We start from the raw sequence: 14,889 nt of genomic DNA on the forward strand, positions 1-14,889 counted from the left end.
TAAGTTTGGAAGTTCCACGTTTATCTTCTATGTCACTCCCTGATTACCGTGCGAGGGGTAAAGGGCTGTTAGTTTCTAGTCGACAGCATTGGAACGCTATTCCTAAGAGCTTCTATTTTCTTCACCCATAGATTGCCGCTTTTGCAAGGTTTTAAATTTCCTCTCTGTCTGTATAGCTCCCTGTAAGCACCAAAATAAATAGGTGGCAGTAATTGTGTTATCAGGCAAGTTACACGTTACATGGAAGCAGTAAAGTATCTCCTTTAGCTCTGTGGAAAAATAAAAATAGAGCATTCTTATATAACCATAGGTCAGGTTATTGGTTTACGTGTAAAAGTATGCCAACAGTTAAGTGTAGGCTTTCAGTTTACCCAGACTCAGTAAACTAAGATTTTCATTTGAATGAGGCTTTGGGGTTTTTTTTCTTTTGTTTTTGCTAGAAGTTTTTTTTTTTTTTTTTTTGATACTGTTAGTACTTCAGAATTCAAAATGTTTTTTATTTATTTATTTATTTATTTATTTATTAAAAAAAATTTTTTTTTAACCTTTATTTTTGAGACAGAGAGAGACAGAGCATGAACGGGGGAGGGGCAGAGAGAGAGGGAGACACAGAATCTGAAACAGGCTCCAGGCTCTGAGCTGTCAGCACAGAGCCCGACGCGGGGCTCGAACTCACGGACTGCAAGATCACCACCTGAGCTGAAGTCAGATGCTCAACCGACTGAGCCACCCAGGCGCCCCTCAAAATATTTTTTATAGAACGTTAGCTGCTGATGTTCAAATTCTAAATATTTTTCTGTGCTATACATTGTAGAAAAATATGAAAAAAAGATCCCCGATCTTAGGAAAATAGTATCAAAATAGCTAATGCTGTATCCTGTTACTATTTATTAGCACAAAGTATTGCTGATATTTACTGTAATTGAATTTTCCAGAGAGATTGAAAGGGAATCAATTTCTGGAATGGAGGAATGGGCGGGACTAGTGATTGGCATGGAAAGGGCATTATTGGAAATGGATTATTTACATACAGTATTTCCATCTCTGTAATGGAGTTTTTTGAATCTCCTGCACTTAGGGTCCCTGAAGAGGCTTTTGCTTATTACGTAGGAGAGCCCAGAGTTTACATCCCAGTTCTACCTATTATTTGCTGCGAGACTTTAAAAAAATTACTTAACTTCTCTCAGTCTCCCTTAACATCTGTCTGTCAAGGGGGTAATGAAAGTACACAATTAGGAATGTGCTTGTCACAGTGCTTGGTACCTAGTACACCATAAATGTTGTTACTATAGTCAGTTTTCAAGTAGTGCAATATTAGTATATATTGAAAATATTTGAGAGGTTTTTAAAAATAAAAAAAAATATTAACTATTTAGTAGCTAAAGCTGGAAAAAAAAAACAAGGCAGTAGGGTGCAAAGGGAATATCTTTAATTTAGGGTCTGATTTCCAAAATGTAACTTGAAAACAGATTTAAAATATGTCTTCTCAGAGAGCTGTAAGAAGTTGGATGTAGAATTGCTTCCATGATTGACTTCCTATACAAATCTGTAGTTTCCTGATTCTTCTTCACAACCTGTAATCATGGACTTGTTTATATGACCTTTCAAGACCACAACACATCAACTGGCCATCTTTTCAGTAAGTACTTTTCTTTTCCGCAATACACAAAGGTTTAATTATCAATAAAAATGTTTAAGAAGTGGCACAAACCAGAATATTAATAATTGCTGATCGCTACTTACGATAATTTATTATGAATGTGGTTGGGAAATTTTCTACTTAGCAAAATTTGCATTAGTGTAGTAGGTCTTTACGGCTAAAGTTTCATTGAATAATGAGGACAGTCATCGAAGCTTGTATCTTAGCAGTGAAATGTTAAATATTGTTTTTTCTTTTAAACAGTTCAAATATTTTAGGGCTTAAAAATAATTTTTGGCTTTAATAGTCTTTTTTTTTTTAAGATATTTCTTCTTTTTTTTTTATTTTTATTAAATTTTTTTTTTCAACGTTTTTTATTTATTTTGGGACAGAGAGAGACAGAGCATGAACGGGGGAGGGGCAGAGAGAGAGGGAGACACAGAATCGGAAACAGGCTCCAGGCTCCGAGCCATCAGCCCAGAGCCTGACGCGGGGCTCGAACTCACGGACCGCGAGATCGTGACCTGGCTGAAGTCGGACGCTTAACCGACTGCGCCACCCAGGCGCCCCTTTAATAGTCTTAAAATAACCACAAATAACATTTTAAATGCAAATTTTTGGTTGATTAAAGTTTTAGAAATGGCTAATTTTTTAATGGTTTTTCAATGCATGGTAAATATTCCACAGGAATAAGCTAAATCACTTTTATTGGAACATGGATATGTAGGTGTTTTAAAATTTTTTGTAGTTATTCATTTATTTTGAGAGGTTTCCAAATGATTCAACGATGACAGAGTTTTCTTTTTCAATAAATCTGAATAAAATGTTATTCTCTTTAAAGAGAAATATTAAGTCATAATGTTATTTAATATACATGTGCTGGGCAATAATAAAATAGGTAGTATGTAAAGGATGATATTTTGGAATCACTGCCATTTTATGTATAGTAAGTGACTTAAGCATAAAACTTTGGTGTTTTGTTTTATTTTGTTTTGTTTTTTTAAGTATCCTGAATCTTCATAGTTCCCGTTTTCTGGAGGAATAAAAAGAGAAGCAAGGCAGCCTCTAGTGGCTATAGTGTGTATTACATGTACATTTGAAACGATAATCCTAAGTAATTTATTCAGCAAACATTTGAGTCTTTACTAAGCAAATGAGTGCTGGAGAAACCCTGTCTTGCTGTCATGGAATTATGGTTAAGTGATAGAGACAGACATTAATCCAAATCATAAAGGACAAAGCTACGTACTAACAAACTGAAGTACTGGTTTTGGGTTTTGGTTTGGACTGCATAGTCCCTGAGGAAGTAATGCTTGAAAATGCAAGTAGATGTCATGAAACAATGGAGTGAGAGAGGATGGAGGGTGGGTTGGAAGTGCGAATTATGCAGAGGTCTATAACAGTGGGAAGCATAGGCCACTTAAATGAAAAAGACCAATGTGGCGAGATGCCTTAAAGCAAGGGGGAGTGTCATGAGGCAAGGCTAGAAAGGGAGGCAGAGGCCAGTCCCTGTAACACCTTGTTAATCATATTAAGGCTTCTAGTCTTGATTAGGATGGGAGAGAGGCCCTGAAGGGTTTTACACAAGGGGAGAGATGTCCAGATTTGCATTTTGAAAAAAGCAAAATCAAAAAGTAATATGTGGCTATACAGGGAAAAGTTGTAAAGAATGACTGCTGGTTCTCTTGTGTACCTGAGTGCAAGGTGGTGCCATCCCCTGAGACTGTAAACACTAAGGAGGTAGGAGGGTTACTACCTAAACAGGGTTCACGGGGGATATCGTGAGTTTGGTTTTAAACATAATTCAGTTTGTGTCTCAAGTGGTTGTGTTAAGGTTGGAGTTACATATAAGGATTTGGAGCTGTTTGTAAGGCTTGCATATAGGTGCGAGCTGAAGCCAAGGGTGGATCAAAAAAGCCTACACGGACGGAGGGGTGCCTGGCTGGCTCAGTTGGTGGAGCATGAGACTCTTGATCTCGGGGTTGTGAGTTTGAGCCCAACATTGGGTATCAAGATTACTTAAAAATAAAATCTTAAAAACAATAGGAAGTATAAAAGTGAGAATAAAAGCCTAAGATCAAGTTTTGAGTAACTCTAAAACGCAATTACCAGACAGAGACCATTCTTCTTTGGACAGAGAAGTAGAAGGAAAACTGGAGGAATGTCCACAACAGCCAAGAAATGAGAGCTATTTAAGAAAGAGATCATGGTCAATAGACACAAACTGAACGGAAGATGGAAGACTGAAAGCCACTGGATTTTACAATATTGGCTACATTACGTTAGTGGAAGCTCTCTCTTTCTCTGATGTAATGGAAACAAAGGCTCCATTTGTTTGAGATTTAGATGATCAAGGAAAAAGAGATCATATTATTTTCAAAAAATTTGGCTGTGTTGGGGAGAAAAGGACAGCCAATCCCTTTAAAATTTTTCTTTATCAATTTTTATATTTGTGAGGTATGTCCTTGGCATAGGTGTGGGCTTAACTAATTTTCAATGCTGTAGGGTATTTCATTATGAATAAAAACTGTATCTGTTCCTTTTGTTAGATATTGTTTCCAGTTTTTATTACGAATACCCGAAGACAAGAATTGAATTTAAAATTTGTTGCCTGTATTTGTATCTGATGTGGAATTTATCTTAATACATTCTAAAGTGGTAACTATACTAGTGCTTCTGTCCATTCGTTAAAAACGTAAAATTAGAGCTCTATCTCACACCATATACAAATACATTCTAGATAATGACAGGTGAAAAAAATTTAAAACGATTTTTATGCGACATAAGACAAGAGAAATTTTCTCGTAGAAAACACAGAAAAGTTCAGTCCAGACAGGATAAATTTGGTGAATTACGCTGCATTAAACTTCTAAAACTTCTATTTAACAAAAACCACCACAATTTTTATGTAAGTATATACATATTTCTATCTATATGTAGACACACACACACATACACCTGCATATAATATAATGTACAAGTCAAAGAAATAAGACCAACAACTATAATCCTATTTGATCAAAAGATATAGACACACACAGTTGAAAAGATAGGAAACCCCACTGGCCAGTAAAAACATGAAAAGATGTTCATGCTCACTAGTAATAAGGCAAATAGATGCCCAAACCACAGGATGCCATTTCATCCTGTTTAGATTGGCTTAAGGTAAATAGGATAGTGCCAGTCAATCGTGGGGATTTAGAGAAAATGGGAATCTCATATACTGCCGGTATGCATCTAAATTGTGATTGACACTTTGCTACTATCTTGTCAAGTTGAGAATACAGTTTATTCCAGCAATTCCACTTAACAGAGATGGTTTTCAAACTTATGTGTACATAAAATAGTTTGAAATAGATATTTCACTACAGTGTGCTATATTCGTATACATGCACATACATAGGGAAAAATTAACAATACTTTTTCAAAACAATCCTTTACCTTACTGCTTCTGAAGTACCTTATTGTGATGTATTCTCTATCCTATCATATTCCCTTCTATTTCATTTTATTTAAAAGAGAAAAAGGTAATTGCAATCCACCAAATTAATTTTGTAATGAATCATCATTCTGTTTGTCTTCTGAAAATCTCCCAATTTTACCAGGAGAGATATGCAAAATTGCAGAATTCTTTGTAGTAATGACAATCGGGGACAACGTCTATCAGGATAATTTTCAAATGAATTGTAGCATAGTTATAATAGAATACATGTGTGCCTAAATATTTAAATAACTTACAAATTTTTTTGATAGTGCTGGCTAGAATACGCTCATAAAAGGAATAAGGACTTTGCATATATACTGGTAAAAATTAATTTCTAAGTAGAATGGGGAAAGCATGAATGGAAATATTGGTGATTATAATGTTAATCGAATCTTGTAGAATGACAGCTTTTAATCACATAATTGACTGAGTTTAAAATGTGTATCTTCTGCGTAGAAGAATTGCAAATAATTTATGTAGGTAGGTGCTTGATGGTCTTAGTAGATAGAGTATAACTCCCCGTAACTCCTCATTCCGTAAGTATTGGTTGCACATAGTGGGTTCCTTCCAAAGAGCATAATATGAAAGGGGAGGGGAAATCATTAACTTTATAGTGGAGAAACCTGACAAACGCTCCCTCAGCCAGATGATCAAGTTTAATATCGATGGTGATAAGTCATGTTGATGGTATGCACCCTTGATATGTGATAAGAGCGGCATTTTACACATGGAGTTTTCCTCCCCCAAATCCATAACCCCCTTCTAATTAACCATGAAAAAAACATCAAATTCCAAGAGAGGAGCCTCCTACGATATACCTGACTAGTACTCTTCAGAACTTGCAAGTCTTCAAAACAAGCAAACTCTGAGAAATTGTCACAACCAAGAGAAGCCTAAGGAGGCATGACAGGTAACTGTACTGTGATATCCTGGAACAGATAAAGGACATTAGGTATGAAGAAAACAATGTGAATTCTTCTCAAGTGTACAGCTGAACATGAATCATCTGCATAACTAGCAACCTCTGGTGGTTACTGGCCATGAGGAAATTTGATAATTAGTTTTTACATGACACGTGTAAAGTCACATACCGCTGTCACTTGGAAGTGACATACCTCATGCTGAAAAAAATATACACCCCAAAATATTAAGTATAAAGAAGCATATGAACTAGTGTTAATTACATAGCTTACTAGTTTACCTGATAATCTCTTGCGTGCAGGTCTCAACTACTTTCTTACAGTTTTGACTGGCAATATTTGCTCCTCACATGGCAGGTTTCTATATTTTTATTAGCTATCAAAAGTAGTTAACACAGTCTCTAGATGACATCATAGAAAATGGCTGAGTATGGCCCTTAAAAGAACAGTTCCTCTACTGAAACAAACAAGCTGTCCAAGAGTGGTAGAATTGGCTTTTTTGGAACTCTAGAATCTGATCCAATATTTATGGCAACTAGCAGACTGCTTAATGAAGAAAAGGGCAGTTGGGTTTTGGTAAGAGAACGCAGTGGTGTTTTTACCCACTGGATTACCATCTCCATTCACTGATGCGGCAGGGGCAGCACCTGTGGGGACTGTGGCCTGTATTCCTGGTGTGACTTACTGGTATTTACTTTGGACTTTGTTCTTAAAATACTATGATCTGGTGGCTTCCTGAGAGACCAATGCAGAGGCCGACTTTTGTCTCACATTCCCCCTTCCCCCACGTATAACCCCAAATGCGTGGAATGCATGCTGGGAAAAGACCTAATAGGTCCCTTCCACATCTGGTGGATCTGTGAGCTCCATGCAAGGAGAAATTGGTCAGGCTTAGCAAAACAAACAGACGACTGACACCATCAAAATTCAACATAAGTAAGCCCTGGTGAAGGAGGAGAATCTGATTTCCAGGATTACCACACTGTAATATTAAAAATGCAAGTTTTCAACAAAAAATTCCAAGGCACAGAAGGAAATCAGGCGAATATGGCTCATTCAAAGGAAAAAAAAATCAACAGAAATGATTCTTGAGGAAGTCTAGACTTTGGACTTATTACACAAAGACTTCAGTGAACTGTCTTAAATATGCTTAAATACGCAAGGGAAATGATGGACACAAAAACTAAAGAAAATCAGAAAGTGATGCATGAATAATGAGAGCATCAATAAAGAGATAGGAATTATGAAGAAGAACCAAATGGACATACTGAAGCTGAAAAGTACAATAATTGGAATGAAACATTCACTGGATGAATCCAACAGAAATTTGGACAGGTGGAAAGAAGAATGTGGAACCGGGGCCAATCGAAATTATCCAGTTGGAAAAGCTGAAAGAAGAGTGAACTGAAGAAAAGCCTGAGAGAACTGCAAAACACCATCTTTAAATAATGAGCTTTTTATTATGGTTGACGCTGATGTGAGCATTAAATCTCTTAAAGCCTGTGAGCTTAGGAAATAACCTTTATTTACAAGAACAAAGGTTACATGAAATCACAGCTATCCATAAAATTTGTGGTGGTTACAACTCTGGCTCTAGCCAGTGTTATCTTTTGAGTACAGGCTTAGGCTCCAAAGTAATTTTTTTCTACTTTTTATTTTGAAATATTTTTAGATCTGTAGAGAAGTTACAAAAATACTACGGAGAGTGATTGTGTTATTACTCTTCACCCACTGCACCTAATGTGAACATAGAACTACAGTATAATTATCAAACACCAGGACATTAACAGTTGTCTAATACTATCAACTAAACTACCGTTCTTAGTTGAAATTCACCAGGTTTTCCACTATTGTTTATTTTCTGGCTCAGGATCCAATCCAGGTTTCCTTATTGTATTTAGTTATGTCTCTTCAGCCTCCATTCTATGACAGTTCCTCAGTCTTTCATTGTGTCTTATGCCCATGAAACTTTTGAAAAGTACTGGTCCATTATTTTGTGGACTGTTTCTCAATCTGAGTCTGTCTGATACACTCTCCTGAATAGATCGAGGTTAGCATTTTTGGAAAGTATACCACATATTCTTTTGCCAAAAATACTATGTCGTGCCTTTCTTAGTGTACCATATTAGGGTTATATGATGTTAATGTATCTTATTACTGGTTAGGTTAGCCTTGACCCCCTGGTGTGGTGATGTCTGAGGGGTTTCTCCATTGTAAGTTACTCCTTTTCCTTTGCAATTAATATATATTTAGGAGAGATTCTTTTGAGACTGCAAATATCCTGTTTTGCTTCAAACTTTCGCCCACTAAGTTTAGCATTTATCAATGGATCTTGGTGGCAATAACTATTACTGTGGTGTTTACCTAGTTGTAATTTTATATTTTCCCTCAATCCTTCTGCATTTATTAATTGGAATTTTCTGTGGAAAAGAGGTGTGAGATTCTAAATTCAGTATCATTGCATTCTGGTGGAGATATGGATCATAATCAAGTTATTACCTGATTAAGTAGTTATCTCTAACATGATGTTAAAGAAAAAAAGTATCAGCTATATTCTCATTTGCTTTTCCTTCCTGAAATTCTTTTTTTTTTTTTTTAATTTTTTAAATGTCTATTTACTTTTGGGAGAGACAGAGTGTGAGTGGGAGAGGGGCAGAGAGAGAGAGGGAGACACAGAATAGGAAGCAGGCTCCAGGCTCTGAGCTGTCAGCAAAGAGCCCAGTGTGGGGCTCAAACTCATGGACCGTGAGATCGTGACCTGAGCCAAAGTCGGCCACTTAACTGACTGAGTCACCCAGGCGCCCCTGAAATTCTTTTTTTTTTTTTAATTTTAATTTTTTACTTTATTATTTTTCTTATTTTAGTGGGGGGAGGGCCTGAGGGGGGGGGGAGAGAGAGAGAAACTTAAGCAGACTCCATGCTCAGCATGGAGCCCAGTACAGGGCTCAATCCCTTTACCCTGGGACCATGACCTGAACTGAAATCAAGAGTTGGACGCTCAATGGACTGAGCCACCCAGGAGCCTTCCTTCCTGGAATTCTTTTTAATATCCTTATTTGACCTTATTTTCCTTATATTGAAATAAATTATTTAAGTATAAAGATCACTTGAAAATAGGCTAGGAATACGTGAGTTTGGGGTTAAGACCTGTGTATAAAATTCCTGAAGACCAATTAGAATAAAATATAATCACCAATGAAATTTAGTAGGATTTGTAGAGTACAATATATGATAATTACTTTGAGGAAGGGAAAAATTTGTATCATGTAGTTTAGTGGGGAAACCCATTTATAGGTTTTTGAAGTGGTCCAGGTGAGGAAATGATGAACTTTTGTGGTGGTTGTGAATGTGGAGAAGTAAAAAACACAAGCTCTTTTGAAAATAGAACCCAACTGGACACTGAGAAATATTAAATAAAAATACAGTGTGTATGTCATTAATATTTGGTGATAATGAATATTCCAAGTCCGTAATCAAGGAGTTATGAAGTTGACTTGACTGGAATAGAAAAATACAGTATGCCTTTTTCTTTTCTATTACTTTCTTTCAAAATAATGTAAACTCAGCTATTTTGAGTTCCATTTGAAAAATAAAAATAAAAGTTGAGTTGCTTTAATCAACAATTTAGTTGTTTAGAGTATTCCTAGCACTTTACATTTGTACCTTACATGTCTTGGTTACTTTCCATTGGACTCCTGTCATAGAATCAGGCTGATGGTGTCTTTTTTTAGGAGTAAGGAGACTAAGACAAGGAGTGATATGACTGGGATCCTGCTGTTCTTACACAACAGCACAATTTTTATTTTGGCTATTACAGCTCTAGGAAGGTCAAAGTTCTCAAATAAAATTTTTGTTTCACTACTTAAATAAGCTTTTGGGTAGTAGAAAATTTATATGATCCTTTAACACACAGACTTTGTTACTCTATTCAGAAAAGCTGTGTAATAGCAATGGGAAAAAGAGAAGATAAGTCCAGAGAGTTATTTGTAAATGCAAATGAAAGTGAGAAGTGATCTAGGTGTTTGCTTATTTGTAACCATGATAAAGAGAGTACTAATTTTTCCATGATAAACAAGAGATATTTAAATCAGTGTGAGTTTCTGTATATTCAAATATACCATGTATACTTTAGCTCTGACTAGAGTTTAAGATCTAACTGAAATGAATTAAGTGCTTGAAAATTGGCTTACTTTAAACAACTCAATATGATATTTGATAGACTCTGTCCTGGACTGGAGGATAGAAAAAAGGAGAATAATTTAATAAAATGTTATGAATAATTTTAGACCAATAAATTTAACAATTTGTATGAAATGGACAAATTTCTTTTATTTTTTTATTTTTTTAATGTTTATTTATTTTTGAGAGACAGAGACAGAGTGCCAGTTGGGGAGGGGCAGAGAGAGAGAGGGAGACAGAATCCAAAGCAGGCTCTAGGCTCTGAGCTGTCAGCACAGGGCTTGATGCAGGGCTCGAACTCACAGAACATGAGATCATGACCTGAGCCAAAGTTGGAAGCTCAACTGACTGAGCTACTGAGGCGCCCCTGAAATGGACAAATTTCTTAAAGGATGTAACTACCAAAAATCACTCAACAATTAGTAAATAATCTGAATATCCCTATATATATGAAGAAATTGCATTTATAGTTGAAAACCTTCCCACAAAGAAGACTTCAAGCCATTGGTTTCACTGGCAAATTGTTACACAATAACAGAAGAAATAATACACATTCTACACATACTCTTCCAAAAAATAAAAGCAATACTTCCAAACTCATTGATACCAAAACCAAAGACATCACAAGAAAAGAAAATTATAGTCTAATACCTTTCATAAACATTGCTTTAAAATGCTAAACAGTATTTTAGCAAATGAAATCCAATAGTCTATAGAAAAGATATTACTTAATAATGACCAAGTGGGAATGCAAGCTTGTTTTAACATTTGTAATCCAATCAATATAATTCACCACATTAAGAGACTGAAATAGAAAAACCAAATGCTCACGATCATCTCAATAGGTCCAGTAAAAAGCATTTGACAGCATCCACCATCCATTCGTGATTTTAGGATGTGACAGTGATATGAAGAGTGGAAGTGAATTTCTTTAACTTAATAAGGGAAATCTACAGAGCCTGGAAAACTGGCAACTTTCACCCTAAGATTGGAAACAAGGCAAAGATTTTTATTGTTACTGCTTCTATTCATCCGGAGAATACTGGAGATTCTGGACAGTACACTAAACAGGAGACAAAAATGAAAGACATTTATATTGACAAGGAAGAAGTCCTTTATTCACAGATGATATAATTATCTCTAGAAAATTGAAAGGTATCTACATAAAAGCTACTTATCACTGTTGCGGGATACAAGGTGAGTGTATAAAAATTGGTGATTGAAGAACTAACGAGGAGAAATTGAAATAAAAACTACCACTTGCAATAATATCAAAAAATACAGAGTATGTAGGGGTGAATTACACAGCCATGAGGAAAGTTTTGAGGGTTATGGGTATGTTCATTATCTCGCCTGTGTGTATTGTACATTTTAAATCTGTACAATCTATTATAGACCAGTTATGCCTCAGTAGAGCTATAAAAATGCTATAAAGAACATTATTGGGGCACTTCAAAAATTGGAGTACAGCTGGTAGATGAGATGAAATGCCAATGTTGAATTTACTGAAGTTGACGACTGCTATAAGAGCACCACTGTTCTCAGGAAATAAACACTGAAGTATTTAGAGCTTAAGGGCCACAGAGTATGTAACTTATCCTCAGATGCTTCCAAAACAATATTACGTAATTGTATACACATGCATACACACGTGGGTGTGCATGTACGTACACGAGGCGTAAGATAGATGAGGAAGGGAGAGGAGAGGCAAGACAAAAAAATGATAAAGGAAATGGGGAAAATGTGAACATTAGATGTGTGTGGCTAAGGGGTATACTGGTTTTTGTACCGTTATTCTTGCAACTATTTTCTCAGTTTGAAGTTACTTTCAAATAAAAAAGATTAAAAATCTGTATTTAAAAAAGTGCTGTCACTTACAAAAATTCCTTATGTAGGACACATAACAAATAACTCAAAGAAAAATTAATTGAACTTAACCAAAATTTAAAAGGACTGCTTTTTGAAAAACACTTAAAAATGAAAAGGGAGGGGCACCTAGGTGACTTAGTAGGTTAAGTGTCTGACTCTTGTTTTCGGCTTAGGTCACGATCTCACAGTTTGTGGGTTCATGCCCTGCATCCAGCTCTGTGGGGAGCCTGCTTGGGATTCTCATTCTCTCTCTCTCTCTCTCTCTCTCTCTCTCTCTCTCTCTCTCTCTCCCTCTCCCCTTCTCTCCTTCTCTCTCTCCCTCTCCCTCTCTCTCTCTCAAAATAAAGAAATAAACTTAAAAAAATGAAAAGGGGGGGAAGAACATTAAGAAAATGTCCGTTAAACATGAGAAGTTGCTGAATGTCACTGGTCATTGGGGAAATGTAAATTAAAACCACAGTAGGTTACAAGGACACTCCCACTTTAGGAAAGGTGAAATTAAGCAGTATAAAATACCAAATATGTTGGCAAATAAATGGAGCAACTGGGGCTATCAGACACTTCTGGCCTGGAGGACATTACGCTGGCTGAGATGAGCTAGTCACAGAAGGACAGACACTGCATGACCCTTCTTACGTGAGATAATCTAAGAGAGTCAGACTTATGGAAGTGGAGAGTGGAATGATGGTCTCCAGGGACTGGGCGGGGGGAGGAGAAATGGGAGTTGTTGTTCAATAGCTAGAAAAATCTCTGTTTTGCAAGATGAATCAATTCTAGGCATCTGCTGTACAACATTGTGCCTATAGGTAACAATACTGTATTGTACACTTAAAAATTTAAGAGGGTGGATCTCATGTTAAGTGTTCTTACCAGAATTAAAAAAAAAACCAAAAAACACCCATATAGATAAGGAAAGTGGCAGCAGAGCAATGAAGCTAAAGTTGATGCATTGGTATGAAACATAGTTTGGGATTTGGTTCTCTAAGAGATTTACATCTATTCAATTAGATTTTAAACTCAACAAGGACAGCAAACAAGTTTTTCTCACATGATGAGTCCAGCTTCATGTACATCGGGAACAATATTAGCTAATACTTAATGAGTGCTGACTCTGGCCGGCACTCTTCTGCGTATTCACATATTAACTCAATTCTAATAACACCTCAGGAAGGTACTATTGTTATCACCATTTAACGGATGAGGAAACTGAGGCACAAAGAAGTTAAATAACTTGCTTCAAGTCACACTGCCAGTAAGTAGAGAAGACAGGATTTGAATCCCTGCAGTGGAATGCTTCGGTACACACTCTTTCCCATAATGCCATCCAGCCCCTCAAAGAAAGATACTGAGATCAATTCTGGACACACTGGTTATCTGAATAAGTGTTAGAAAAGCTCAGGCTCTCCAGTGATGTGACCCAGGATTCGGATCTCAGCTCTTCCCCTTACTATCTTGGGAGGATCACTTAGGCCCCATTAGACTCTTTGCTATGAAAATGGGGTTCTAATACATAGTTGACAAAGCAGATTCTGAGGATTAGAGGAGAGAATGTAAGTAAAGTACCCAATGCAGGATCTGATGCAGAGTAGACAGTCAATAGTAAGTAGCTAGTGCTATAATTGAATACTCTTACTATGGAGATATGTGATACACAATATATAAAAGAATGTAAAGCACATTACACTTACTATAAAAATTAGGTTAAGGGGCGCCTGGGTGGCGCAGTCGGTTAAGCGTCCGACTTCAGCCAGGTCACGATCTCGCGGTCCGTGAGTTCGAGCCCCGCGTCAGGCTCTGGGCTGATGGCTCGGAGCCTGGAGCCTGTTTCCAATTCTGTGTCTCCCTCTCTCTCTGCCCCTCCCCCGTTCATGCTCTGTCTCTGTCTGTCCCAAAAATAAAAAATAAAAAACATTAAAAAAAAAAAAAAAAAAAAAAAATTAGGTTAAATTCTTAAATGGCACTTATAGCAAAATTATAGATTGTCAATAAAGTTTTAAAGCACTTTCTGAAAAAAACAGTGTGTATAACAGGTGTGTAAAGCAATTTGGAAAGTTTGGCAGTTCTTTATATGAATTTAAACATCTGCTTGCCATTTAACCCAGCAATTCTCATTCTGCATATTTACCCAAGAGAAATGAAAGCATGTATACATAAAGTCCTGTGCATTTGCTGTTTTAAGAAGCTTTATTTATAATAGCCAGAAACTGGAAACAATTCACATATCCTTCAAGAGGTTAATACATAAACAATTTGTGGTATACCCCTACAGTGGGAGACTTCTTAAAATTAAAAAGGAAAAAACAACTAAATCACCTGCATGAATCTCAAAAACATGCTAAATGAAAATAGATATAATAAACAATGTATTATGATTCCATCTCAGTGATGATCTAGAACATTCAACATTAATCTTTCATTTTTTTGCTTGAATTTTTTTTTTAATGTTTATTATTTATTTTTGAGAGAGAGACAGAGCATGAGCAGGGGAGGGGCAGAGAAAGAGGGAGACACAGCATCTGAAGCGGGCCCCAGGCTCTGAGCTGTCAAGCACAGAGCCTAATGCGTTGCTCAAATCCACAAACCGCAAGATCATGACCTGAACCGAAGTCGGACGCATAACCAACTGAGCCACCCAGGCGCCTCTCAACATTAATCGTGAATCACAGAAGACGGATTAGTGATTGCTTATGGTCAGGACTATAGAGCAGGGATTGTCTGCAGAGGGACATGGGGGAACTTCTTAGAAAGAGAAAACTATTCTAGATCTCGATTCTGTTTATATGAGTACATACTTGCCA

At 36.6% G+C, this 14,889-nt stretch overlaps 1 protein-coding gene across 8 annotated transcripts in view; it reads left to right on the plus strand.

The window, feature by feature from the left end:
• The window catches only part of PIGN (phosphatidylinositol glycan anchor biosynthesis class N), a 105,186-nt gene that overhangs the window by 543 nt on the left and 89,754 nt on the right, over nucleotides 1-14,889 (plus strand). For 7 of the 8 annotated variants that reach the window (XM_058691896.1, XM_058691901.1, XM_058691902.1 and 4 more), the window contains exon 2: nucleotides 1,491-1,639. The gene's annotated coding sequence lies outside the window, so the exon portion shown is untranslated. Of the gene's footprint in view, nucleotides 1-1,469; nucleotides 1,640-14,889 lie in introns of all 8 variants that reach the window. The other variant, XM_058691898.1, reaches the window with a different exon arrangement.

This window comes from Neofelis nebulosa, chromosome 11, assembly GCF_028018385.1.
Source record: "Neofelis nebulosa isolate mNeoNeb1 chromosome 11, mNeoNeb1.pri, whole genome shotgun sequence".
Classification (NCBI taxonomy): domain Eukaryota; kingdom Metazoa; phylum Chordata; class Mammalia; order Carnivora; family Felidae; genus Neofelis; species Neofelis nebulosa.